We start from the raw sequence: 27,269 nt of genomic DNA, 5'->3' as shown, positions 1-27,269 counted from the left end.
GCATGCTGAGAACAAATGGACTTAGAGCTAAAGTGCCCGGAGTCTCAACGCTGATTCATTTGAATCCCATTGGCTTGAAACAAACACTCTGAAGTGACTCCAATTAATAAAAATCTTTAACAAGACTAGCATTCAAGTGATTCCCAACAACTTATCAGGAACACTCATTTATAAAAGTAGCTTACTAAATGAATCTGGCTGCCAGGGGCACCTATCTATAATATCTAAAACCAAATTCAGGCTTTCTTAGTTTTCTCACAATGAAGCTTTTTCAGGCCTCATGAGAGATCAAAATGAGTCACAACACTAAACCAGACTATAGTCCACGTTCCTGGACAGGGAACACTATAAAAATATTTCTAAATAGCAGATTATGCTACAGCACTGTAGGTAACAGAGGCTAAATTTCTTTCATATTCTTCTCAAAATATGTATGGATCTGTTATATAATAACAAGAAGAGGAGGAGGAGGAAAGAGAAAGAAAGAGAAAGAAGGAAAGAAAGAAAGAAAGAAAAAGAAAGAAAGAAAGAAAGAAAGAAAGAAAGAAAGAAAGAAAGGAAGGAAAGAAGGAAGGAAAGGAAAGGAAGGAAGGAAGGAAGGAAGGAAAGGAAGGAAGGAGGGAAGAAAGAAAGGAGGGAAGAAGAAGAGGAGAAGGAGGAGGCAGCGGCAGTGGCGGCGGCAGCAAGAAGCAAGAAGTAACCAGAAAATGCTGGGAATCTTTCTTTCTTTTCTTTCTTTCTTTCTTGTCAGTCATGGGGCTTGAACTCTGGGGCCTGAGTGCTATCCCTCAGCAATTCAGCTCAAGGCAAGCACTCTACCATGTGAGCCACAGTACCACTTCCAATTTTCTCATTGGAGATAAGAGTCTCACAGAATATTCCTGCCCAGGCTAGTTTTGAACCGCGATCCTCAGATCTCAGCCTTCTGAGCAGCTAGGATTACAGGCGTGAGCCACCAGTGCCCAGATTAACACAATGGCTTTTAAATGCTTTAGCCAGAAGTACCCTGTATCCCTTCCTAAAAAAGTCACACAGCCCAAATTCAACAACAGAGTATTAGTAGCATAGGGTATACATGAAATATTGTGAGCACTATTGCTCCTGTATACATACCACTTTAAAACATTTTATTCTAAAAATAAAGAAGTCCCATATCCCACCTCTTGTAAGGCTTATTTTCCATATGAAGGATCCAAACGTTGCCTCAACTTGGACATCTCTCCCCCTATCATTTATTTCCTCACAAAATAACCTATAAAATAAGTGAGGCCCTACTGGGAAAAATTCCACAGAACCAAACCCTGTGCAGTTTAGTTAAATCCCTACATGGTTTTATCCATATCAGTTATGTACCACTTAAAAAAAAAAAAAAACTAACACACACACACACACCCTAATGAATGATCTAGTGTACTGGAGTCTAAACAATGCCTGTCAGCAACTGCTAGAGGTTCATCTTTCATACTTGGCCTTTTGCTTGGACTATGTTTTGTCAGCTTCCTTATTTTCTCTTTAATTTGGCTAAGTGAGCACTATTTTGACAAGGGGTTAAGCAATACACAAAAAGCACAGAAGAAAATACTAACAAATTAAGCACTTTTGTCTCATTCTCCTCAGAACCCAATGCCAAGAACAGCACATTCCACGCGGCAATCTCAGAAAGCACTGAGCTCAGGGACCGCCTGCTCTGCATTCAGCACACAAATCACTTTGACCATGATCCCACGCATTTATCTTTATTTTTTAAATATCCTCATTGTTGCCAATCGCACTTGAACAGTAGTATTACTAACCCAGCTATTCCTAATAATAGTATTTAAGTAACTTGTCATCCAGGGAACTTTATAGACAATAGCTAATTAATTGTCAAGCATTTACTATAACAGGATTCTAATCTCCAACCTCCAAAGCACAGTATTTATTTGTTATAATAGTAAAACTTTTGTTTGAATTGCTTATTTATGCAATATATATTCTCTATCACCTCAATTCTAATTTTTGTATCTGCTTTGTAAGTAAAATAAAGAACTGCATGCAGAAAGACACAGATAGTACACTTCACAAACAGTAATGAATCTCTAGCGACTCCTTTTATTCACACTACAATAGGTTCTATATTACCATGCAGGAACAAAACAAAACAAAACACCATAGATTATTTCCCTTGTTTGCAAGATGTGTTCACAGTACGCTGATAGGAACAAGAACTTGAAGGTGCAGCAAGCTATGCCTTAGGAGTGTGAGTAAATACGATATTCTGTTGACATCTTGTTCCTGCTTTCAAACAAACAGGTATGTTCCATATGAAATGTGTGAGCAGCTAAATAAGTTTTTCTGTTGAAATGTGACCACAGTCTTTTCAGAGTCTCATCTCAAGCTGGGCTGCATATCTTAGTTGAATACCATGGTAACCATTTCTTAACTTGCAATAGTCATTTGAAATCAATATTTAAAATGTATAAAAAACAACTACGTTTGTATGAAAACCTCCTTATACATGCCACACATACTTTCCATGTGACAATGCAAATAGTCTAAATCCAGCAGAAAACAGAAAGGTGTCAAAGAAAGAGAGATAGAATCCTTTCTCAGGCCCTTAATGAGGTCTCCAGAGCCAAAGGCAAACCAATAACAAATGGTACCTTCCACATTTGGGGAGGGGGAAATAGGAGGAGGGGAATGGAGGTTGTCATCTGAAATTAATTGAACTCAGCCATGCCAAGAAAACACTGGTAATAAACCCTCCCCATCTAAATTAAGGGTTTTATGCCATGAAAAAAAAATAAAAATTTATGGCAGTAATTTCATCTGGGTTTTTCAAGAAGTGCTTGCTGATTTTCTTGTACTCAGTAGAAAAATCCCCAAGGAGCAATGCAGACTGCAATAAGGCAGACTTCTAAAAAGATACCATTTAATTTCTCACTCCTCCCCTTGCAGGAGGACCACACTTCTACTTTTCTCTAACTCAGTATTAACTCTCTCAACACAGTTCTTATCCCTGAGCTCTCAGCAACATCTCACTGGGCAGATGAGGTTCTTTCTTGATCTGCAAGTACCCCATCCTTGCTCTTGGTAACAAGAACATTCAAGGAAGAGAAATGGAAGCTCACACATCCATCTCTAGTTTTCCTTCGTATTCTGGCCACCTTGATTAAAGGCATCAAAAGTCTTAATGGTTTAAAAATGACCTCCAGACAAATCTATCACTTGTCACCTTTATGGCTGGAGTCAAGAAGTGATGAATAACTTCTGCTTCCAACATATGCTTCCGATGTTGGCAGGTCAGGGATGTGGGGCAGGCACAGTGTTACTGGCAAGGATTCTGCAAACCCCCAAGGCACCAAGCACTGCCTACTGTATCATGTGTAAAACACAGACACAGTATCTGCTTCCATGAATATTGCTGTGATTAATATGAAATTTCTTAAAACAAAAAAAAAGTTAAACCAGAGCTAAATTTACACCAGCTTTTTTTTTTTGGTGATTTTCTCAGCTAATGGATGCTATAAGTAAAAGAGCTTACAGTCCTGCAATCATTTATGTCAGTGTGCTTGTACTGAAGATGGTAAGAAACAACTGGTCAAAACACACAGCACTTATAGTACTGCAGTACCCTGCACTTAGGCACCCAGACGGCACTCAATACTTGCTTAGTTCAGGTGTAAGGACATTTTCTTCAAACTCCTATATATTCTTTTTCCCCCCTTTCGTTGCAATCCCTGTCAGTTTACTTCATCAGTTCACCTTACCTCTTAGTACAAAGGAACCAAAGTTCTCAGACTGACGTTTAGGGACCCCAGCAGTCCCAGACCTTTTTGAAAGGTCCGTGAAGTCAAAACCTCTCAATTCTAAGGAATTAAAATATATCTGAGCTTTCCATAAGGCTCCATTGTGCCTGTGATACCAAAACAGATTGAATGAGAAATAGATTCTATTATCGTATCAGAAATCAATGAAATTTGCAGGGCTACTCTCTTCACTAAATTTGCTCCATTCAGGAAAACAAATACTTTTCTTTGAAAATCTTAATTATATGAATATATAATTGATTTATTGGTGTTTTCAAGTTTAATTAACAAATATGTCTTGATAGATATATCCCTACAAAAGCTTTTTAGGGTCCTGGGTAATGTTTAAACCCTCCTGGGAGCCAACATTTGAGGACTGTTACAGGGCCGCCATCTGCATTCTGCTAGTAATTCATGCAGAACCTAGTTTCTGGCTTACCACTGGAAGAAGAAGCAGAGGCGGACCCCCAGCTGATGGGAATGGAGAAAGGTAGCAAATGTGGGGCTGGGGGCTGGACCACTGCTCTCTCCGTTCCCTTCTAAAATGGCATTCCATAATTCTGTCTTAGGGGGAATGTAAGGAAGCTTCCAGACCTGTGGCTACTGACATGAACTATGAATAATATTTAATGGACCTTTCATTTTACTATCCACAAAACAATATGAGCACATTAATGAGAGAATTAATATTTTTCCATGGTTGTATGCGCTTCATGTCAGTACAGTATTTCCAACATTTTGGAAGCAAGGTGACTTCTTTTAAATTATTGCTGTTTTTTGCATTCCTTTTTATAAGAAAAGCTCTGTCTTTTCTGTCCAGCCTCCTACAGCTTTCAAACCCTATGTAGCCTGGTAGCATTTACTTAGGAAAGCAAGAAGGCTGTATCAGATGAGGGCTCAGAGAAAAATGACCACTCATCGTATTTTCAAAGCATGTCCTTAGGGTCAAATAACAAGATGAACCATCTTAGGACCAAGTGACAATGTGAATTACAAGCCAAGCAAACATTTTACCGACAGCAATCCCCAAAGCAACCAAATGATGGCAAGCCTGTGGAGATGAGTGAAATATCTTCATCTTCTGCACTGGTCTTGCTGTTGCAAAATTGGAAATAGCATGGTTTATCCTTAATGAGCACACTGTACCCACAGAAGCCACTAGGTTGTTTAGAATACATGGCATCAGATCCATGAAGGAAAAGAACTATTAGAAAAATTAAATGAGCATACTTGTGTAATTTGCTTCAATTCGGTGAACGTTAACTGAGTGACTGTTAGGTTCCAGTCATTAGTCTAGGTGATCACGAAGTGAGGATAAATGAGACACAAGCCCATAGCAACCAAGAACTCACACCTTGAAAGGAAAAACAACTAAATCTCTGTAGCACAATGTGGAAGTCAGTTGAGAAGAAAAGGAAGAAAAAGAAATTCAGTCTGATAGGAACAGGGAAAAATAGATATTACACATGTAATAGGAGGGAAGGAAGAAGTTTGTGCCTAATTCTCAGTTTCCAACCTCATCAGAGACTTCACTTTCACCCAACAGTCTTCCAAGTATCACATCTATTCAGTGGCCACATCAAACTTTTTCCATTCTTTTGCCCTTCCATCAAATTCCCTGTAGTCCTACAACAGTGGTTCTCATTGCCTTCTGCAAAGAGAAAAAGAAGCATTCGGTTCTGGCTACCCACCCTACAGCTGCTGACCTCCCACACTCTCCCTCCAGGAGAAGCCAAAGCTAATCTCTTCAGGAAGACTCCCTTGTCAGGACTCTACTCTCCAACCTTCCTCTCATCCTCTCCCTCACTCCAGATTTCCTATAGCCAGCAATTAAAACATTCTTCTTCAGCATTCGTCTTGAGAGATGACTTATTCTTCTCAATGTGCCATAAATCCTTGGACCAGAAGACAGGAAGACTATCCTTATCTAAACCATTTCTTCCCCTTCTGCCAACAACTCTCCCAGCCCTTTCAGAGCTCAATTCCTCCCTTTTCTCTCCAGACTCATTCCTCCAAACAGAAACCATACATTACTGGCTCACATTACCTCTCCCCATCCCTGTCATCACATGTCAACAACCCTGTGCAGTGTACAAATAATATATGGGCATTCAGGGTTCTAGATAGTCTCATTTCCTTAACTTTGGTGACTTTAGTGACCAAAATCTATAAGGTCACTCTTGACTTGGTCAAGAGTAATCATACCTCTGCCAAAATTCTAAATTCAAGTATCCCATGCTCTAATAGTCTTTCCCATTTGCTTGCATTAATCCTTTACCAAAACTTTTTCTACTTCATTGAACTTTCTAATCCACTAACCCCAACCACACCTTCACAGTCCCTCTCTGTTCTCACTACCTTGCTCCATTCAGCTTAGACCATACAATCCGTGGGCTGGGAAGGTGGCTCAGTGGTAGAGCGCTTGCCTTGCATGCATGAGGCCCTGGGTTTGATTCCTCAGCACCACATAAGAAAAAAGAAAAAAGCCGGAAGTGGCGCTGTGGCTCAAGTGGTAGAGCGCTAGCCTTGAGCTGAAGAGCTGAGGGACAGCGCCCAGGCCCAGAGTTCAGGCCCCACAACCGGACCAAAAAAAAAAAAAAACCATACAATCCGTGTCTAATCCTTCACTTGCAGAGTATCCTCACTTCCCGGCCTCAATTCCCTTTGTTCATTATACTTGCCTGGAAAACTACAGCTCTAGATGACCTCAAGTATCTGAGGTCAAGCTGAAGCTTCTCTGAACACAGCTAAGAAACCTCATGGAGCCAGAGAAAAATCACACAATCAGATTTCATTTCTTTTTTTTTCTTAATATATATTTTTTATTGTAAAGATACTGAACAGAGGGGTTACAGTTACATGAGCAAGGTAATGAGATCATTTCCTATCAAGCATTGTTACCCCTCCTTTATTTTTCCCTTACCATCCCTTTCCTCCCCCGCCCCCAGAAAAGTTGTAAAGTTCATTTTCAACATAGTGTCTTGTACATCTCATTGTTACAATGGGCCATCCTGTGTCCTTATTTCATCATTTTGTTATTTTCCTTCCCCTCCCCAAATTAGAGATGCAGGACATCGGAATCAAATATAGTGACAACAGAGGTTGTTGTACCATGGGGGAAGAACATACAAAGAAACAAAAAAATCACATAGCACATTATAAGCACATTAAAAAGAACAACAAGAAAGATAAAATTTCTTATGTCCCTATCTTGGGGTTCATTTCGCTTAGGACCAGGTTATATGGTCATACGTACATAGCTTTTGACCTCTTCTGCTTGTCCTAGACATATACTAGTTATTGCAGATAAGTGAAATCATGGGACCTATGTTTCTTACAGTCTGGCTTATTTCACTTAATTATTTTTTTTTTAGGGGGGGGATCGTGGGGCTTGAACTCTGGGCCTGGACATTGTCCCTCAGCTCTTCAGCTCAAGGCTAGCACTCTACCACTTGAGCCACAGCACTACTTCCAGTTTTCTGAATGGTTTATGGGAGATAGAGTCTCACGGACTTTCCTGCCCCGGCTGGCTTTGAACCACGAATGTCATTCTTTCTGATGGAGGTATAGAATTCCATTACACACACACACACACACACACACACACACCACATTTTCTTGATCAATTCATCTACTGAGGGCATCTGAATTGGTTCCATATCTTAGCTATGGTAATAATGCTGCCATAAACATAGTTGTGCTGATAGCTTTGTTTGTGATCGTTTGGGTAAATGCCTAAAAGTGGGATTGCTGGGTCATAGGGGAGCTCTATGTGTAGTCTTTTGAGGAATCTCCATACTGCTTTCCAAAGTGGTTGAACAAGTTTACATTCCCACCAACAATGCAGTAGGGTTCCCTTTTGGCCACATCACCTCCAGCATCTATTAGTATTAGATTTCTCGATTATAGCCATTCTAACTGGGGTGAGGTGGAATCTCAATGTTGTTTTGATTTGCATTTCTTTTATGGCTAGAGAATTTTCTTAATAAAGACCCAGAAACACACACAAAAAAAAAAAAATCAAAGGAAAGTTGGACAAATGGGATTGCATGAAACTGCAGAGCTTCTGCATGGCAAAGGACATAGCAAGCAAGATCAATAGCAAGCCCACAGACTGGGAGAAGATCTTCACTAGCCATACAACGGACAAGGGTCTCATATCTAAAATATACTTAGAACTCAAAGAATTAAATCCCTAACAACAAATCCTCAAAGGAACAACCACCCGAATAATATGTGGGCTAAAGACTTAAAGAGAGGGCTGGGAAGGTGGCTCAGTGGTAGAGCGCTTGCCTTGCATGCATGAGGCCCTGTGTTCCATTCCTCAGCACCACATAAGTAAAAAGAAAAAAGCCAGAAGTGGCATGAGAGACTTCTCTGAAGAGGAAATAAGAATGGCCAAAAGACACAATTTTCATTTCAAATTCAACACTACCCACAAATCCTATATTTCCTTCCTTACTGTCTAGGAACTATGTGTCTTCTAAGTCCTTTCCTTCCTTCTTACCTTTCTCTATTCATTCTTAGTCAAGTCTGTAAGGTAGACATGAAACTCAACAGAGCACATGTTCTTATGCACACTAAGCATATGCTCTGCCCTGATCTGCCCACTCCAGCACCTATGTCCTTCCTTTTCTACTGGCGATTTTCTATCTTATGTCCTAAAACTAAAGGAGTTTATGTTATTACCAAGACTACAAAATTAAGGGCACCAAAAAAAAATCTTCTTTTAGAAAGATACCGGTGACTTACAGCTATAATCCTAGCTACAAAGGAGGCTGAAATCCAGAGGTTGGTGGTTCAAAGCCATCACAGGAAATAAATCTTGAAAGACTTTATCTCTAAAATAACCAGAAAAAATCCAGGATAGAGGCATGGCTCAGTAATAGAGTGCCAGCTGAGCAAACAAACTGAGCAGGTACAAGACCCAAGTCAAACCAACTGGGTACCAGAAAAAAAAAAAAATCAACCTTTTCTTCATTTATCAAAGTTCCATTTATCAATATATCCTTCGGCCACATCTCCTCTTACCTATTCAAAGACTTCATATTTTAGTTAGATCCCCTAATCTCTCATAAACGGCTGGTAAAATTGTAAATTATTATAGCCTTTGGGGGCATAATTAACAATACCAGTTAAAATTATATAAAACACATACAATCTTCTCAGTAAGTCCATTTTTAGAATCTGTCCTCTATAAGTAAATTCACTAGAGTGTGAGAAAGAAATGAGACAACATACGTTTCATGAAAAATGGAAAACAAACACTCATCAATAGTGAAAAGCTCAACGAACCATGGTAGAACCATCCACAGGCATAATATAGTCCTTTAAAAAAAAAGACTACATTGTGAGGTACTGGTGCTCATGCCTATAATCCTAGCTACTCAGGAGCCTAAAGTCTGTGAGACTCATATCTCCAATTAACCACCAAAAAAACTGGGAGTGGAGCTGTAGCTCAAGAGCACTAGCCTTATGGGGAAAAAACTAACTAACTAACTTAAGGACAATGTCCAGGCCCTGAGTTCAAGCTCCAGGACTGCACGCACGCGCACACACACACACACACACACACACACACACATACATGCACGTGCACGTGCATACACACATAAAAAGACTAGATATATCCTAGTGCAAAACTGATGAGGTTCTATGACCTCAATTTCCCTACCACAACACTTACAGTACTGGAAATTGTATTGATAACATTACTGATGCTATCCACAGAGTCTATCATCCATAGACAATGTCTCTAAGCTCATTAGAACCAGTCACCAAAGCCCATTACTGCTTTCATCTCCTATATATTCCTCATGGCTTCCATGACATCATCATCTTCTAAGTTTCCCTCCTGCTTTCTTAGCTGTTTCCTCAGCAAGCTATCTGTCTCCTCTGTCAGATCAGGGATTATCCCTGAGTCCTCTTCTCAGGTGATCTCATTCATTCTCATGGTTTAAACACATCTACACACCAATAGCCTTCAAATATACTATCTATTTGAAATGGGGCTGAAGGAAGGCACAATGCATCTACAGACTAAATTTCTCCTCTAACTTTCATAGATCTGTATTCAATTGCCTATTTAAAATCTCTGATGCAACTGAATTTCAGCTTATAAAAAGTCTTAGTTTAAAAAAAAGTCTGGGTGCCAGCGGCTCACACCTCTAATCCTAGCTACTCAGGAGGCTGAGATCTGAGCATCACAGTTCAAAGCCAGCCCGGGCAGGAAAGTCTATGAGACTCTTATCTCCAATAAACCACCAGAAAACTGGAAGTGGTGCTGTAGATGAAGTGGTAGAGCACTCGCCTTGAGCTGAAGAGCTGAAGGACAGCACCCAGGCCCAGAGTTCAAGCCCCATGACTGACATAAAAAGTCTTAATTCTACATACTCCCAGAAATGTGAGTACATCTCAGCAAAAGGTATTACTGTACATGGAGATACTAAAATCAGAAACCAAAGTGTTCACCCTTCCTTGTGTCTTGACCTCCTCCTCAGATATTAGTGAAATCATGTTCATTCTACACAGTGCATTTCACTAACTACCCCGTTCACTCTACCCCCATTGCTAGTAGCCTATAAAGAAACAACTAACTGACCTCCATGTTTATTTCTGCTTCACCTTCATTAAAAATTTATCTTCCATAAAACAGCCATTAAGAATTAAATCAATCCCAAGAATATAGTTAGACTATTCTTCTACACATGGGTAAAAAGATGTATTACCAGGAGTGCAATCTCTAAGAATGAGACCTATTTTGCTTTCAATGCTTTCAGTTTTTCTTTGCTGCAGCTAAACTATGTTCTCTTTGTATCAATGTAAGTGAAGAATAGCAGCCAAGATGTTAGGCCTAAAAGGTTCAGTACAAATCCACTTTCACATCTATAACTCTTCATGCTCCACCTTCTTGATCCTATAAATAGTGACTAGAAAGGCACAATACACAGGAAAATGCCAGCCATTTGAGCACACGTGCTCTCGTCAAAATACAGAGTAAGAATTCCAGTAATAAAGCAGTGGAGTGGGCTAAAATGGCTCTAAATCTTCCAGAGAGCACTAACTACATAGTACTTCGGTAGCAAGCATGCATAAAACATAATAAAATGGCATAGAATTAACACATCTCAAAAGAAAAATCCAATGAAACAGAGAATTTGGGGAAGAAGCACTGCACAAAAATAGGGCAGAAGCATCTTTATATTTCACTCTTGCCATAAGCACAGTAGCCTCAGTATATATTTGTTGAATGAATACCTGATGAACAATGAATACATATGATTATTAAAGGACAACTCACATTTTCCTACCCTGCTCAGAGCCAACTAGGTTCATGTTTCAACACAAATTATTTACAGTGTGCCTAAATCTAGCTAGTAATATGCTTACACCACAATATATTAACAGAGCTGCCTAAGCTTGATGTTTCCTTCCAGACATACCAGCATTACCCACCACCAAATAAACATGGACATCCTGCAGTACAGCAAATTTTAAACATGCTGTGCTTTTTGGAAACACCTTACACCCTTAATACTTCCTTTGCCTAAAAGATAACCTTCCCCACCTGGAAAACTCCTACTTATCCTTCTAGACCTAGATAAATGTTAACTTCTTTACCAAACCATTGCTGAATCCTCCAGAAACAATTAATCATTTCCTACCTTGTGTTCAGCTCCCAGTGTTTCGTGAGTATCCTTAGTGTGGCTTGAATCCTCTCAATTAGGCACAATCAAATGCATAAGAAGAAATCAGAGATTTGGGGCTTTATCTCAGAGACAGGGAGATGTTCCATGGAAGGGAAAAGAATAAAGGTGATAGGGAAATGGTGCTGTGGCTCAAAGTGGTAGAGCACTAGTCTTGAACTGAAGAGCTCATAGACAGCGCCTAGACCCAGAGTTCAAGCCACCCAACCAACAATAACAAAAAAAAAAGAATTTTTTTAAAAAAGATGATAGGAATACCGGGAAGGACTGAATCTCAGATAGGTAATTTGCAGAAAAGGAAAATGAGAAGGTTGGAGACTATCTTCAAAGCAAAGAGTTAAGAATTTTATCCTTAGATCAAGAAAGAACTGTAAATAAGCTTTAAAGAATGGCTAGGAACATTTGTATCACTCATTTAATTACAGAGTGCCCATGGAACATGTGCATATCAAACATCACATGATGTCTTCAGCTGAGATGACCCAAGGAAAATTCATTATTCATGTAAGCTGTGAGCTGTTTAAGAACTGGGATGTGGGCTCATTCACCACTGTACTGCAGTGCCAAGAAACAGGCAGGGGCTTGCTTACTGAAGTGAACTGAATTCTCTTAACAGTTTTATGAAACATCTACAGCAAAATCTTTACCAGCTTCCATAACAGAGTGGATTGTATTGCTGAAAAGTAAGCTAGTATATCTGAATCTCTCTCGCTAGGTCACTCACTCGCTCATGCTCTCTCTCACACACATACACACACGTGTGTGCACACAAGCACACAACACATATAATCTGGTTACAGGCAGTCATCAACAGTTTATAAGAGAAGCAAGGTTTTTTGTTGTTTTTTAAAACTGCATATAGTATTAAAATTTTTCAAAACATGGTAGAGTATTAGCTTTCTCCATCAGACTCTGTAAATGAGAAGAGTCTGTAAAACAAGGAAGATACTCTATTTGGAAAAGAAAAACAGAGGAAGGGCACAGAGAACCATAAGAGAGGAACAAAACAACTGAAAAGTATGGCAAAACAGAAATCACAGAGAAAACTAGGAAATGGCCTGCAGTTCCAGCATGCCTCCCTTGCAGACTAAGGGAAAGAATGAAGCCCCCACTGCAAAGTAAGCTGCAACAGACCAGCAGGTATAGCTGTGGGACAAATCCACACCTTCTGGAAGCATCCTATTTGACAGAACAAGGTTTTCCCCAGCACCATCCCTTTCTTCTCACATCTTCAAGAGCAGCAGCAAGGCTGCTCATTCCCTGCCTGGGAATGAGGGTACCCAGGGTATCAAATTACATTAGCTGAATGCATCTGTCACACCTAGTGTCCAGGTGGCTGGCTGACAGGTATCAGAAGTGGACATAGAGGGAATAGACCCCTTCCCCAGTGAGAGCTACTTCAGAGCCATTCTAGAATACAAAGGACCTAGCATGCTCATAGAGAGCTCTGATCACTGAGTGGTCAGTGTACATGGATTTCTAGAAGACAGCCTCTGGCCAGGCAAGTAGTAGGACTGAGCCACAATCTGGGAGAGCCTAGAAATTAAGGAACGTTTGGTGATGGGAAGGTCTGGGACACAGAGCCTGGATCCAGGTGGCAGACTACCACAAAAAAACAGACATAGAAAGGAAGACTCTCAACCCAGGCCTCAGCAGCTGAGCCTCAGAGGCCTGGCGAACACTTCAGAAAAGAAAAGGTTTAGCTCTACTGGTCAACAGGAGGAGAAGCTTCCACAGTGGAAGAGGCACAGAAATGGACAGCTGACTCTTGACCAACCTGGCCCTCACTCGCATATAAGCCAATCCAAACACAAGAGACCTCAGCTGGTTGACATCTAGCTGAGCAGTACAGGGGACTAGGCCTGGTTCTCAGAGCCCTGAGCATGTGAATTTAGCCACTAAGCCATCCCCCAGTTTAGTGGGGAGAAACTACACTTCCACCCTCTCAATATACAGTCCTGTGTGAGCACTGGGAACACTTGGACTATAGTGATTAAAACACCTAACTGATGAGCTGGCTTCAGATGCATAAACCGCATCCTCCATAAAGGCAGGAACACAAATATGAAAAAAAGAAGGTACCATTACATCTTGAAAGGTCAACAACCCTACTATAACAGATGAAAATACCAATATAAATGGAAGAGAATAACTATTTCCTTGGGCTGATATTAAAATCATACTAGTTGTAGAGGTGGGAGGGAAGGGGGGAAAACAAAGGAGGAGGCAACAATGCTCAATAAGAAATGTACTCATTACCTTGCTCATGTAACTAACTCCTATGTACAGCATTTTTACAATAAAAATGTACAAAAAAATAAATAAAATCACACAAGTAGTATTGCTCATAGAAATGAACCAACAGAGTAACTCCTCTTTAGAAAAAGAGGTCACTAAAGACACACACCATTGACTCTTCTATTTACAGCTCTTATCACTGTGTACAACTGGTTATAAAACAATCAGGGAAGGTGAAGGAGACAAGTAGAAGTTCTAATGACTAAATATGTCCAGGTTTTGGCTTTTTTGATGGAAAGGCTGTCTGCAGGTCACCAACACCAGTTAATGTTTTTATTTTTATGGTCTTACTAACATATCCTAGGCTTCAAAATGCACTATATGAGTCTTGTCTGTGGAAACAAACTGCCAGCTGTCTCATAAAGGACAATCTCATTTAGTAGAAGGCAAATGGTAGCATAGAACAAAAGTAAATAAAGATGGCTACATATGCTCTAGATTTCCAACTGGTAAACGACAATGATGAGAGAAGCTGAGGAGGGAAAAGATTAAACATGAAGAGGAACAGCTGCCACCAATAGCAGACTATCTGACTGTTCAAGCAGTCTAATAATACAGTGCACCAAGAATGCCCATTAAAATTGCTAGTGAGGAGGTTTAGATGCAGAGGAGGTTTAGATGCAGAGAGGTTCAAGAAACCATGGGAGTCTGGGCAATCCACTTCCCTGCTATCATGTAAGACCACACCAACCTCAGGTGAAGTGTGAGAAAAGTTGCTCTGTAAACTGTGATGCTCTATAGATACACAGTACTGCTGTCGTCCTCAAAACCGCGTCTATTCTTCTTTTCCTTGTACCTATATAAAAAGCCCCAATTTCTTCAAGTAAACACAACTGTAATTAATAATATTAGTATTACTTTACTGTGTAATTCCTCAAAAAAACCATCAAACAGCACATAAGAGGCAAATTTAGTATCCTACAAATAGAATATGTAACTTAAATGAAAATGAAACATGAACAAAGCCCACCTCCTTTTATGTCTTACAAACACATCTTTAGAATGTCACTCAAGCCTATTAAAATGCTCACATGTCCTGGGAGTTCTTGTATCTTCAGAACCAAGCACTCATTAAAGGTTAGGGCAGGATGGAGAAGGAGTGACTGGCCTTTTCTGACAAAGGAAACGGGCTTGGTGATGTGCTTTCAGTGGTTGGAATGAAAGGAAAAGGTTTTAAAGGGGTCAGAGCAAGAGCCTGGAGAGAAGCTTAACTGTCTAACTTCACCACCCACCTTAAAGGGGCTACTTCATCCAACTGAAAGGTAAAATGGACCACCACTAGTTGTTAGGGGACCAGTTAACAAAGAAAGAGTTTCTACAGTGACCTCTGAGTACCCTTCAACACTGCAGCTCTTCCTGACTGGCACTGAAGTAAATGTAGCTAAAAAGAACCTAACTTTTATATCTCATGATTTTATTTCAATTTTTCATATAATTTTAGTAGGCCTACTTATGTGGATATAATTTAATTTAAAAGTATTTGGGAAATACATTTCGTCCAGTTGTGCCTGAAAAAAAAGAAAAGAAAAAGTAATTTTCTACTTTTACAGATGCTTCCAGAATTCTGTCTGAAGATGGATTAATCTACAGTTACTCAGCTGCAGAATATTACTTCTATTCCACAGACTTTGTACATGAACTATTAAATCCATTAGATTCATACTATTCCTCCCACCTACTCTTAAAGAGCTGGTTTAATGAGAACATCATTCTCCTAGTCAAGGCTTTCTCTTTTAAGGAAACATGGACCTATATGACAATAGTCAACCTTTTCTCTGATATCTTGAAAACTTCATATAAAGATGCACAAAACAATGAGGCAAAGTGCTGGGTGATAAATAAGCAAATTTCTTAAAAAAAAAAACACCATTAAATTGAGAGGATGGGTGGGTTGGGAGAGAAAGGGAGAATGATAAAAGGGTGACATTAATCAAGATGCATGGTACTCATAAACTGACATGTTGAACTGAAACTTCTTCGTACAATAACTTAAAGGTAATTTTTAAATTAAAACTAAATTAATTAATTTTAAAAATGACACATACCATCAGGGAACTTGAGCTTAAAACTAGAAACGTGGATAAGATATGAGACTAAGATAAACTAACATTAGCCATTTTCTTTTCAAAAACCCTTCATATCACACAGGAACTAGTAGTAGCATGACACAGGTGTGTTACTTTATTACTACTAAGAACTTCTAACTATCAAATAAATGATTCCAATATACTTGCTCTACATTTGCCTTCCACAACTACAAGATAACAGTGGGAACAGATTTCTCCTTTTGTTCTCTCTAGATTGCATATTAACAGAGAAGACAGAGACTTTGTATCTGTTATTCTTGGCTTGGATAATATAAACAATGGAAGCTCAAGATACAGTCATCAGTTACTGAGCTTTTTCTCCTCTGAGCCTTTATATGTGAAAGCACTGACTAAATCACAAAGCACTACTTGATGAACCAAAAATTAAAAATGGAGACAGAGGGTGGATCAATGTGCATTCCCTCACAAATACAGTTTCAAAGATAATTGGTAATGTTCTCTTTTTCCAAAGAAGTGAGGGTTAAATATAGTCACTTTATACAGAGATGGGTGATCTTCAGGATGTATAAATTATACATTACAGTTACATAACAACTAAATCACAGTCATCAACAAAAGAAAATTTGGCACAATTCATGAATTTTTATGATTCTCGCTCCTAAGCAGAGCCTCAAAAAGAAGGAAAAATCTCACCTTAAATCAGTCTCATACAACTAACCTCATACCCCAGGGCAGGAAACAAGTGTCCATGGTAAATGGGAGAGAAAAGTGACCATCTTCAGTGGTCTAGAAAATGGAGGGAAGGGAAACAACCCATGGGGATACAGACCTTTTGTTTCAAGATTACATTAAATAAAATAAACATACTGCCATCTCATGAATTTTTAAACATGAAGAGATGAATTCAGAAATTCAAATAATGTGCTTAACTATGTGTTTAAATATCAATAGACTTAATGCAACTTTACGTCCCTACATTAAATACTGTCCCTAACATCAAGTAAAGGAAGGCAGGTTCTTTTAGAAAATGTCCAGATTCGGAAAGCACAAACCAGAGCTTAGCAAAGAATTCTCATACCTCCAATGCAGCTCAGAAAGCTATGTGGCCCATGATCTGCCTGTGCAGGAAGTTCAGAGCAGGTCAAAAGCACACGGCTGGTGACATGCTGGGAATATCCAAATGCTCTGTCTAAGTTTCTATCATGACACACAAGCAGGACAGCTCCTCGGGCTTATTAGATGCACCCAATTAACATTCATTTCTGACAAGCTCATCCTTTAATCTCCCACACAAAAACAGCTACCATAGATATTACTCTGTAATATCTATTAAGCAGTCATAGTGATCTGAGTAAAGTACATTAATAGAAAAAACAGAGTTATTTAACAACAACAAAAAAAAGACCTGTAAGAAGAATCCAAAGACCAAACCAACTCAAAACATTCCTTCATTCCATCAGATTGTGCCTCTTCTGCCACCAATTCAGCACAGTTTTCTCACTGCACTCTGAATAAAAAGTGAAAATTGCTCTCTTTGAAAACAAGTTGGCCTTGTAAGAACTTTCAGAATTCAAAGCCTATACTCAGAGGATTTCCAAGTGTCTGGAACTCCAAAGAGCCCATCAATTTTGATAAACCTGGAGAGACTGAGCAATCTAAGGGTGCCCAGAGTTATTCTGCTCCACCTCAGTCATATTTCAGAATGACTAGGAGTGAATGTGTACCCCAATCCACTACCAAGATGATCTGTGAGTTCTGGAACACTGCCAACATTTCTTATAAAAGAAAAAGTAAACCAGTTAGTCAGATGTTTATCTTAAACTTTATAGCTTTGAATAAGCTGGCTTGCTCTATGAAGCTAACATGTTTGCTACTAATTAAATACCAAAGTAATGTTAAGGAAAAAGAAAAAACAGAAGACTGACTTCAACCTTGGTTAGATGCATGGGGATACAAAAACTATGTGACAACTCTTACTCTGAAGACAACTCTTACAATGATTACATAAAGCTTCTTAGTGGGTTGGAGACACATTTGAATGACCTATTACATGCTATGATAAGGTCAGATTTGAAAAGAACTGGTCTTTGCCCTCAAGAGCTTACAATCTATTTTGTTTAAGAAAGCTGAGAGAAAAAATGACTTATCAATTAAAAAATAATGAGCTCTGATACACAGGAAAACAAAGCCACCAGAGTAACATATTTAGGGAAGCTTACTAAAGGAGAAGAAATTGATATATATTCTTTCTCTACAACACAAAATTCGATTAACATAATTCAACTTATAAGAAGTTCTCTTGCACAGGCCTCTATAACTTTAGTTTCCAACACAGCATATTCCTGCATTTGGGAAATGGTTCTTCTACTCATAAATGTTGGGCAGATCAAAAAACAGCTAGATAGCCAAATTTTTTCAGATTTTTTAAAAAATGTAAGATCACTAAAAATTACATAAATAGAGCATTTGGGCATTCATCAAAAAGTCAGTGTGTACATAGTCAAGATTTATGTTCTTGTTTGTTAGTTTGTCTTTGGGAGGGGACACAGAAAAGGTGGAACAAAGGGTGAACAAAGACAACAGTGGTACTCACTAGACACTATGCAGAAAATGAACTATACATCTTGTGGGTGAGAACAGGAGGGAAAAAAAGAGAAAGACTGAGGGAAGAGGTGAGTGCATAGTTCAAAAAGAAATGAGCTTATTCCCTGGCCTTATGCAACTGCAACCCCTCTGTATATCACACCGCTACAATTACAACAACAAATGTTTTTTTAAAAGATTTATACATTTCTTTGCATTAAAACTTTACATCAAGCAAAAAATATATGTCACAAACCTGTAATTCTAGTCTTGAGAGTCTAAGGCAGGAGGAACATGAGATAGAGGTCAGCCAGTCTGGGCTATCTGGTAACCCTACCTCAAAAAATAAACAGGCCAGCACCTGGGTGCTCACGCCTATAGGATACTCAGGAGGCTGAGATCTGAGGATCATGGTTCAAAGTCAACCCAGTCAAGAAAGTCTGTGAAACTCTTATTGCCAATTAGCCACCACAAAACCAGAAGTGGCGCTATGGCTCAAGTGGTAGAGTACTAACCTTGAGCTGATGAGCTCAGGGACAGTACCCAGGCCCAGAGTTTAAGCCACTCAACCAATCAAATAAATAAATAAACAAACAAACAAAAAATAACCTGGGTACAGTGTCTCAAGCCTATAATGATACTTAGGGGGTAAAGATGGGGGATCATGATTCAAAGCCTGGACAAATGTTCATGAGATTCCTTTCAACCAATGGCTGAGTACAATGGCACACAACTGTCACCCCAAGTTATGGAGTTAATGAGAAGCACCAGTCTACTCTATCCCAAAAATAACCAATGCAAAAAGGGCTAGTGGATGGCTCAAGTGGTAGAATGGCTGCCTAGAAAGTACAAGGCCCTAAATTCAAACTCCAGTACTACCAAAATAAAAGTAAGCAAATACTGAACTCTAAACTTAAAATATAAATACAGATGTATTTAGGATAAATGTGTTGATACCTAGGATTCTGAAGTAGATTTGATAGATATGTGATAAGCAAGCGCAGTGATATGCTTGCATTTATACATACCTGGATAGTAAGCTGTCACCTTAAAATTGCTTCAACTTTGCTTTGTTTTTCTTTTCTGAAAATGTCCCAATAAATTTGAGCGCAAACTGCAGTCCCACTCTGTTGGCAGTACTGAGAACAAGACTGAGGAGCTATCTCAGGTCACGTTTTCCACAGGCAAAGTGGCAGCTTGTTTGTAAATGAGCATGGAGCCAGAACCAGAAACAAGTACAGGGATGTGAAGTGTCAAAATTGTTTTCTAGCTTGAGCTGCCCTTAAGGCCTGGGTGCATCTCTGCCATTTCAGCAGTTACACAAGCTAAGAACCTCTGCCTTTTACCTAAGCTAGTTCAATGTACATCCCTAGTGCTTATAACCAGCATCTACTGCCTAAGGTAACAGTAAGAATTTTAGACAAAGAAAGATGGCACTGCAGTAAGAACAAAATACAGAAATGACTTGATTGTTAAAAGAAAAAAAATGTATGGTATGTTTGATGACACTAAATAATGTTTTGGGTAAAATTTTAAATAAACTCTATATGTATATCATATGTAACCGACACAAATATATATGCATATATATATATATATATATGTACATATATACACACACTGAGATCCAATTATACAAAAAGTTAGGAGGAAAGTATCTGAAAATACACAAAACTGTCAACCTTGGTTGCCTCCAGGTTAGGCGCATTGGTGGGCACCTGTTATCCCAGCTATAGGGAAAGCACAATGGCTGGGTGCAGTGACATTGCCTGTCGTCTACAGAGATAGGGTAAAGCACAACTAAGAGGACTGCAGTCAAAGCAGACTTGGGAAATAGTGAGCTCCTATGTCAAAAAGAACCAAAGCAAAAAGGAGATGTCCATAGTTATTAACTGCTATCTACAAATATTATAGTGTAAGTAAAAATATAAGAAAGCACCATAGGGTTGGGGGTTTAGCTCAGTGGAAGAGCACCTGACTGGCGAGCACAAGGCCCTGAGTTCGGTCCTCAGCTCCGGGGAAAAAAAAAAAAGCACCATAAATAATAGTAATTAGTCATGACTTTTAAATCTGGGAGGTGACTTCCAAACTTGTTTGTTGTTGTTGCTGGATTAGGGTTTGAACTCAGGACCTAGCATTTACTCAGGTCTCTTGCCTGGCTGGGAACTTTACCACTTGAGCCACACACCTCCAGCCCAGTTTTTTGCAGGTTATTTTGGAGATGGAGTATAGTGGACTTTTGTGTTCAGTCTAACTTTGAACTGTGATCTGGATTTCAGCCTCCTAAGTAGCTAAGATTACAGAAGTTAGTTACCAGTACCACGCTATGGAAGCACACGTATATGCATTTTGCTTTTCATTTTGTTTTGTTTTTCTTGTGCTATCTTGAGGTACTAAGGATTGAACTCAGGCCCAGTGAATTCAGCGGCTTGTTCTTACAAGGCAGACATGCTATCACTACTGCATGCCTCAAGCACCAATCATTTTTAAACATAGAAGTTTTTGCTAAAGGACAGTTGGCCAAGTTTCCATTTCCACATGACAAAACAGCATCAGAAAACCTCTTTTTAATTATTATATATTAAATAGAAGAAATTTTTTCTTTTCCTGAAGATCTCTACAAATAAAGAATGCCTATGAAAAACTAAAAAAAAAAATCTTGCCTGAAAGTAGAGAAATGGATTAGAATTAGACAATGAACACATAATGAGAATTAAATCAATGTTTAGTTAACAAATGAATGAGCTACCTTGACCACAAAAGTATCCAAGATGTTGCCTGTAGAACATGATATTTATGCAGAACTATATTCCAGTAAGTCCAACATTATGAGTCTTCTGAAAAATGTACACATTGACTAAATAACATGGGGTTATTCTATCCACTCAGAAACTAGTCTCGTTTTGGCATAGGTGATATTTACTTTAACAATATTTGAGTCACAAATTTAGTTGCTTCTTAAAGGCACCCTTGCTTAATAAATACTATAACACAGTGTTTTGAGTTCTGTCCTCTACCTAAGTTTTTCAAGACTCATGACGAAGGAGCCAACAGAGATTAAAATAATTCATCCCTCCCACCTTCTTCCTTTCTTCCCTAGCTCACTCCCTTCCTCTGAATCTACAAGAACTAGTGTTGAACAGGGGGAGGGCAGTCATGTGGTCACTGCCCATGTAATCAAGCCTTTAAAAAGACTTACCCTTAGTGGACTTCACTTAAGTAATGGAATGACTCATTAGTTTACAATAATATTATATCACATAGGTGAAAAAAACATATGCTCAATGCATTCTACCCATTTAAGTTAAACTTCTTCAGGAAGTGGCGCTGTGGCTCAAGCAGTAGAGTGCTTGCCTTGAGCTGAAGAGCACAGCGACAACGCCTAAGCCCAGAGTTCAAGCCCCATGACCAACAAAAAAAAAAGAAGAATGTTTAAGTTAAACTTCTTCAATCGAGATCAAAACTTCAACTCTTTGAGGGGCTGGGAAGGTGGCTCAGTGGTAGAGCGCTTGCCTTGCATGCCTGAGGCCCTGGGTTCGATTCCTCAGCACCACATAAGCAAAAAAGAAAAAGCCTGAAGTGGCGCTGTGGCTAGCTAGCCTTGAGCTGAAGAGCTGAGGGACAGCGCCCAGGCCCAGAGTTCAGGCCCCACGACCGAACCCAAAAAAAAAAAAAATTCAATTCTTTGAAAGGGCAACTATACCACTATGATTATAACCACTTACTTTATTAAGAAAGTTAACTCTCATGGAAATATTTGTAGGCTTGATATGTAGAGAGAACTGTGCAGGAATCAAGAGCGTGCCTGTCTGATGATCCAGAGAAACAAAGGCACTTATCCACAAGGCCATTCTTGACACTGGAAACAAGTACTCCCCTATAAAGTGCTTAGCTTCTCCCAGAACTTAGTGCAATATTTCTTCTAACTATCATCCGTTAATGACCCAAAGGCCTGTTGAATGATGCATTTTTTTTTTAATTTGGATGATCCATAGTTTATTTCTATAGTGCATTTCTGCATTTTTTCATTAACATACTTTTCTTTTTTTTTTTTTTTGAATGATGCATTTTTGAAGATATACAAATTGCAAAGATTACCCAAGACTCCTGCAGGGTAGGGAACAAAAAATTCTATCAATTCTGCTGATTTTGTAGATCTAATTTATGTAGCTAATCCTTCATTTTAACACAAAATAGGTATGTCTTTAGTTTGTATTTATTATTTAGAGGTGGGGTAGACTCAAAGAATGTGTCTCACTTTGGCTCTCAAATACTGATATGACAATGAATTGTTATGTAAAAAGAAGGAATTATATACATGTTGGAGAAGCAGGCCTTCCAATTTTGTTCTCACAGGGCTACAAATTTGAGACTCCATACCTTGGCTTCCTTGGCCAGTAGTTGTAGCCAGTAGTCACATCTCATCACTGAAATGTTAAGGGTAACACTTCCAAGTTGTGGGCCTAATGCATGGACTCATACTCCTCTGCTAACAGTCCTTTAGAGTGTAACCATGGAAGTTACAGCTGGAGGACAGCACAGCCACCTTGTCTCACAAGCATAAAAGAAAGCCTGTCTATCTACATTGGACTGTTAAACAAGAGAAAAACAACCTTCTAGTTATATCCAAGCCACTGAGTTTCTTTGACATAATATCTTAATCTCTACCTTACTAATACAGATGCCAATTAAGCTGAGCCTAAGAACCACATATTAAAATCTACAGCCACTCTTGCATGCTCATAGTGTAGAGCTATCTATCTGACAGGAAAAATAAATAAATCTCCTATTACAGTGTCAATCTATTCATACACTCTTGATGCCTAGTGATTCATTAATTTCTTAAGGTAAAAAAGTACAAAAAGGTTTTTTTAACACGAGCTTTTTTAATATGAGTTCATAATATTAAAACCAAGAGGTAAAATTACATATTACTTCAGGGAAATTAAGGGGTTTCTGAAGAATCCATGCATTTCCAACAATAAGAGGGAAACGGGAGTGGGAGGAGCGGGAGAAATGATACAAGTGTAAGTCTCTAAGTAAATTCTAGGTGTGACAGGTATTAGCTACAGAACATCCTTTTAACATTTCTTACAAATTTTGTGATACTCAAAATTATTATCTAGATCAGTTTTTAATATAAATTTACAAAGTCTACAACCTATTGTTGACCTATGTTAATAATCTGTTTTATATTTAACTAATTGTGAACAAGTTAACATTAATTAAATGTTTATAACTTCATTCACCCCCCGAAAAGATCAACATCAGCCTTATTTCAGTACATTTACTTAAAAGCATATTTACCTTTTTCTCAGGATAATGTGAAAAATGACTAGTATTCCCTGGGTACAAGCCAAAATGATGGAAGCAAAATTGGTACTTAAACCAATTCAAATTGGGAATAAAAATCAACCATAAATAAAATGGCACACAGACCAATTACAAGAGATAATTGACTATAAATACTGAAAATGTCTTTAGTAAGCTCTCTATGAAATACAGTCATAAATATACAACTTTTTCTCAAAGTTCACAAGCTAATGGAAATATCCATTTCTAAATACTCTTAAGTGGCTGGATTGCTTTTTTTTTTTCTGGTCAGTCGTGGGGCTTGAACTCTGCGGTCTTGGCACTGCCCCTGATCTCTCCAGCTCAAGGTTAGTGCTCTACCACTTGAGCCACAGTGCTCAATTGGAGATAAGAACCGTGATCTTCAGATCTCAGCCTCCTGAGTAGCTAGGATTACAGGTGTGAGCCACCAGTGCCCAGCAAGATTGCCATTCTTAAAGGTTTCTCACAAGATGAAGGACAGGGATATGCTGATATTACTGGTGCTTTCCCCCTTTTAACTTTTTTATTTTTATCTTTTGGTGCTTTCCTCTTAAAAGTCACAGTTTTCATGAATAGGACAGGTGAATCATAAACATTTCAATATGTATTCCAAATTTTTAAATGGGTCTGAAACAGCTAAAATATCACATTATACATAAGGGCCCAGGCACTAAAAGATGAGGCACACAGAAAAGTGAACCTATGTCAAATTTGACTTGGGTCAAGTTGTCTTTTGGGATTTTTTTTCAGTCCCCATGAAAGTGTATTTCATTTAAAGTGGTAAGCAATAATACACATATTGGAAGTGTAATAAATTAATATGAAATGCTCCACCATGGGGTCCATTCTACTGAAGAGGCTAGTAATCCATGAGCCATACTTTTGGTAACCAGTTTATGTTACAATAAACTTTGTTGTGTTACAAAAGATTCACTGGTTTACAGTTTGTTACACACTTGCAAATCCCTAACCTATAAGGCATTTATTTTTTACTTAAGATTTATAAAATCATGTCCATCTTAAGATGCCTTTGGGCACTCATGTAGTATAAAAGCAGAAACAAAATTCTAACAAAAAGAATAGCCTGGCTCTGTTCAGATTTACTTTTTGTTCTTTTTAAAGCACTAAACAAAAGCAGTATGTCTTATTCCTGTAGGTCAACCCAAAGGGCCAGCTCTATAAAGATTTATACAATAAAAAGTCTATCTCAAGAAAACACTGCTATCTATGGACACTAAAGAGTTGAGCCAACTAGCAGGAGAGCTTCAGCAATGCTTCCCTGGAAGTAACTGCTAAGATACCTAAAGGCTTAAAGTACAAATTAAAAAAAAAAATACTCTGAACTGAACTCCAAAGCCTCGCAGGACTACGTATGGTGCGTCTCCTGCTGCACTCTATGATGCCATATATACGAATATGGCTATGCACTGCACTGACAGAGCTCTTCTTTTTCATATACATTCACAGCTTGATCAGAAGGACTAAGTCAAGAAAACACAATAACTATTTTAATGTTAGACAAAGGTGAAATGGTAAGTAGAAAGTTAATGACAATGTAAGCCAGCATGATGGCTTCATGGTACAAGCCTATAATCCTTGCTACTTGGAAGGTGGAGATGGGGAAGAGGAATCGTGGTTCAAAGTCAGCCTCAGCACCTCACAAAAAAGTTTGCAAGACTACATCTTGACCCATGTCTGGGTGATGGTGTGCACCCATCATCCTAACCCACGAGGGAAGCACGGTGCCTGGATGTGGTGGCACATGCCTGTCCATTCCAGTGACCCAGGAAACACACAAATAAGTAGATTGCAATCCAAGCAGGCTGTGCTATAAAGTAAGACTCTACCTCAAAAACAAAACAAACAAAAAGCAACAACAACAAAAACCTGCAAGAAAGGGGCTGGTGGAGTAGCTTAAGTGGTAGAGTACTTGTCCAACATGTATAATGCTCTGTATTCAAGCTCCAGTACCCCCCCCCCAAAACCAAAAAATATTAATGTCAATGTTTCTGATATCCTGAGAAATTTTAAGCTAGAGCACAGAAATGAAAAGCAACTACAAAATTCTGGGATTGACCATGTCTTGAAATCTCTATTAAGAGCTAGTCAAAATCCTGTTTTTCTTCCCTTGTTTCTAACAAGTTTAATATAAATCCAGTTGATTCTTCTAGTTGTAAATAAGTAGAATCCCTGAGGTATCTATGACTTTTGTCATATTTAGAAAAAGGTTAAAACAGTATTTTCTTATATAGAAAACTTACAAAAATTAAACTACATATTTAACTCACATATATACAGAAAGAGTGCACAAAGAGGTGGTTATTCCAAGAGTACAGTTGTGACTCAAGGCTGGACATAGGCCCTCTTCTCTACTCTCTCAGCAACACATCTCATCTCCCTCAACAGCTTCAACCAAACTGTATCTCAGTAATCCCCAATTTGCATCTCCAATCAAGTCCTAGTATCAGCTCTCTGGAAACCTGTTTGGATGACTCATACCAATCTCAAACTCGCTCATATGCCAATACGAAATGTGTGGTATTATGACATTTTGAATATGCCCTTCTTCCAAATTTTTCCTATCTTAGTAAATGGTACAGCCACTGACTAAGTTGCTTATGCCAGAAAACACAATGTCAAAGTTAAGTTCTCCCTTGCTTTTCCTCTCTCTTACACATCCATTTTGTCCTCATTTGGGGTCACCACCTTTAAAATACATCTCAATCCCATCTACATCTTTTCATTTCTACTACTATCACCTAATCCAGAGCTTGCCACGCCATCAGGTCATCTCTCAGACCTGATTTTACCCACAGACCGTCCTGCTTGGCCCATAACATTTTCATAAAGCTAATTGGATTAGTAGCTTATTACTTAAGGAGTTTAGCAAAACATTCTGGATTCCTGACTGGTCTTGGAATTAACTGAGCTGGCAACATTTGGCATAAAATTAGACTTGTTAGGGGCTGGGAAGGTGGCTCAGTGGTAGAGCGCTTGCCTTGCATGTCTGAGGCCCTGGGTTCAATTCCTCAGTACCACATAAGCAAAAAGAAAAAAAAGCCGGAAGTGGCACTGTGGCTCAAGTGGAAGAGTGCTAGCCTTGAGCTGAAGAGCTGATGGATAGCACCCAGGCCCAGAGTTCAGGCCCACGACCAGACCCAAAAAATAAATAAATAAAAATAAATAAATAAAAAATAAAATTAGACTTGTACTCAACTTGGTAGGACTTGTGTGAGACTTTCCACAGACTGAGTTCTCTGATTTGTTTGCCAGTATTCTGTTAGCTAGAGGAAAGGATGCCATCAGCAATGCTCTTTCAATAGTGCTATGCTTATATGAATCTGCTATGTCACTTGGTCATCGAGAGCAAAAGTATTTATGAGCCTTGTTTCAGTTCAAGCTACCCTTTAAAATCTGAATCAGGCAGGATGCTGTGGCCCACACCTATAATGCTAACTACTCAGGAGGTTGAGATCTGATGATCAAAGCTCAAAGCTAGCTCTGGCAGACAA

The 27,269-nt window shown here is 38.9% G+C and overlaps 1 protein-coding gene across 2 annotated transcripts in view; it reads right to left on the bottom strand.

Moving 5' to 3' along the window:
* The window catches only part of Btbd9 (BTB domain containing 9), a 341,406-nt gene that overhangs the window by 233,280 nt on the left and 80,857 nt on the right, over nucleotides 1–27,269 (bottom strand). The window lies entirely within an intron of this gene.

The sequence above is a fragment of the Dipodomys spectabilis genome, unplaced genomic scaffold, assembly GCF_019054845.1.
Source record: "Dipodomys spectabilis isolate Male_0828 unplaced genomic scaffold, ASM1905484v1 ptg000085l, whole genome shotgun sequence".
NCBI lineage: Eukaryota > Metazoa > Chordata > Mammalia > Rodentia > Heteromyidae > Dipodomys > Dipodomys spectabilis.
The sequence above is the reverse complement of the archived record's forward strand: the minus strand, read 5'-3'. Positions and strand labels throughout refer to the sequence as shown.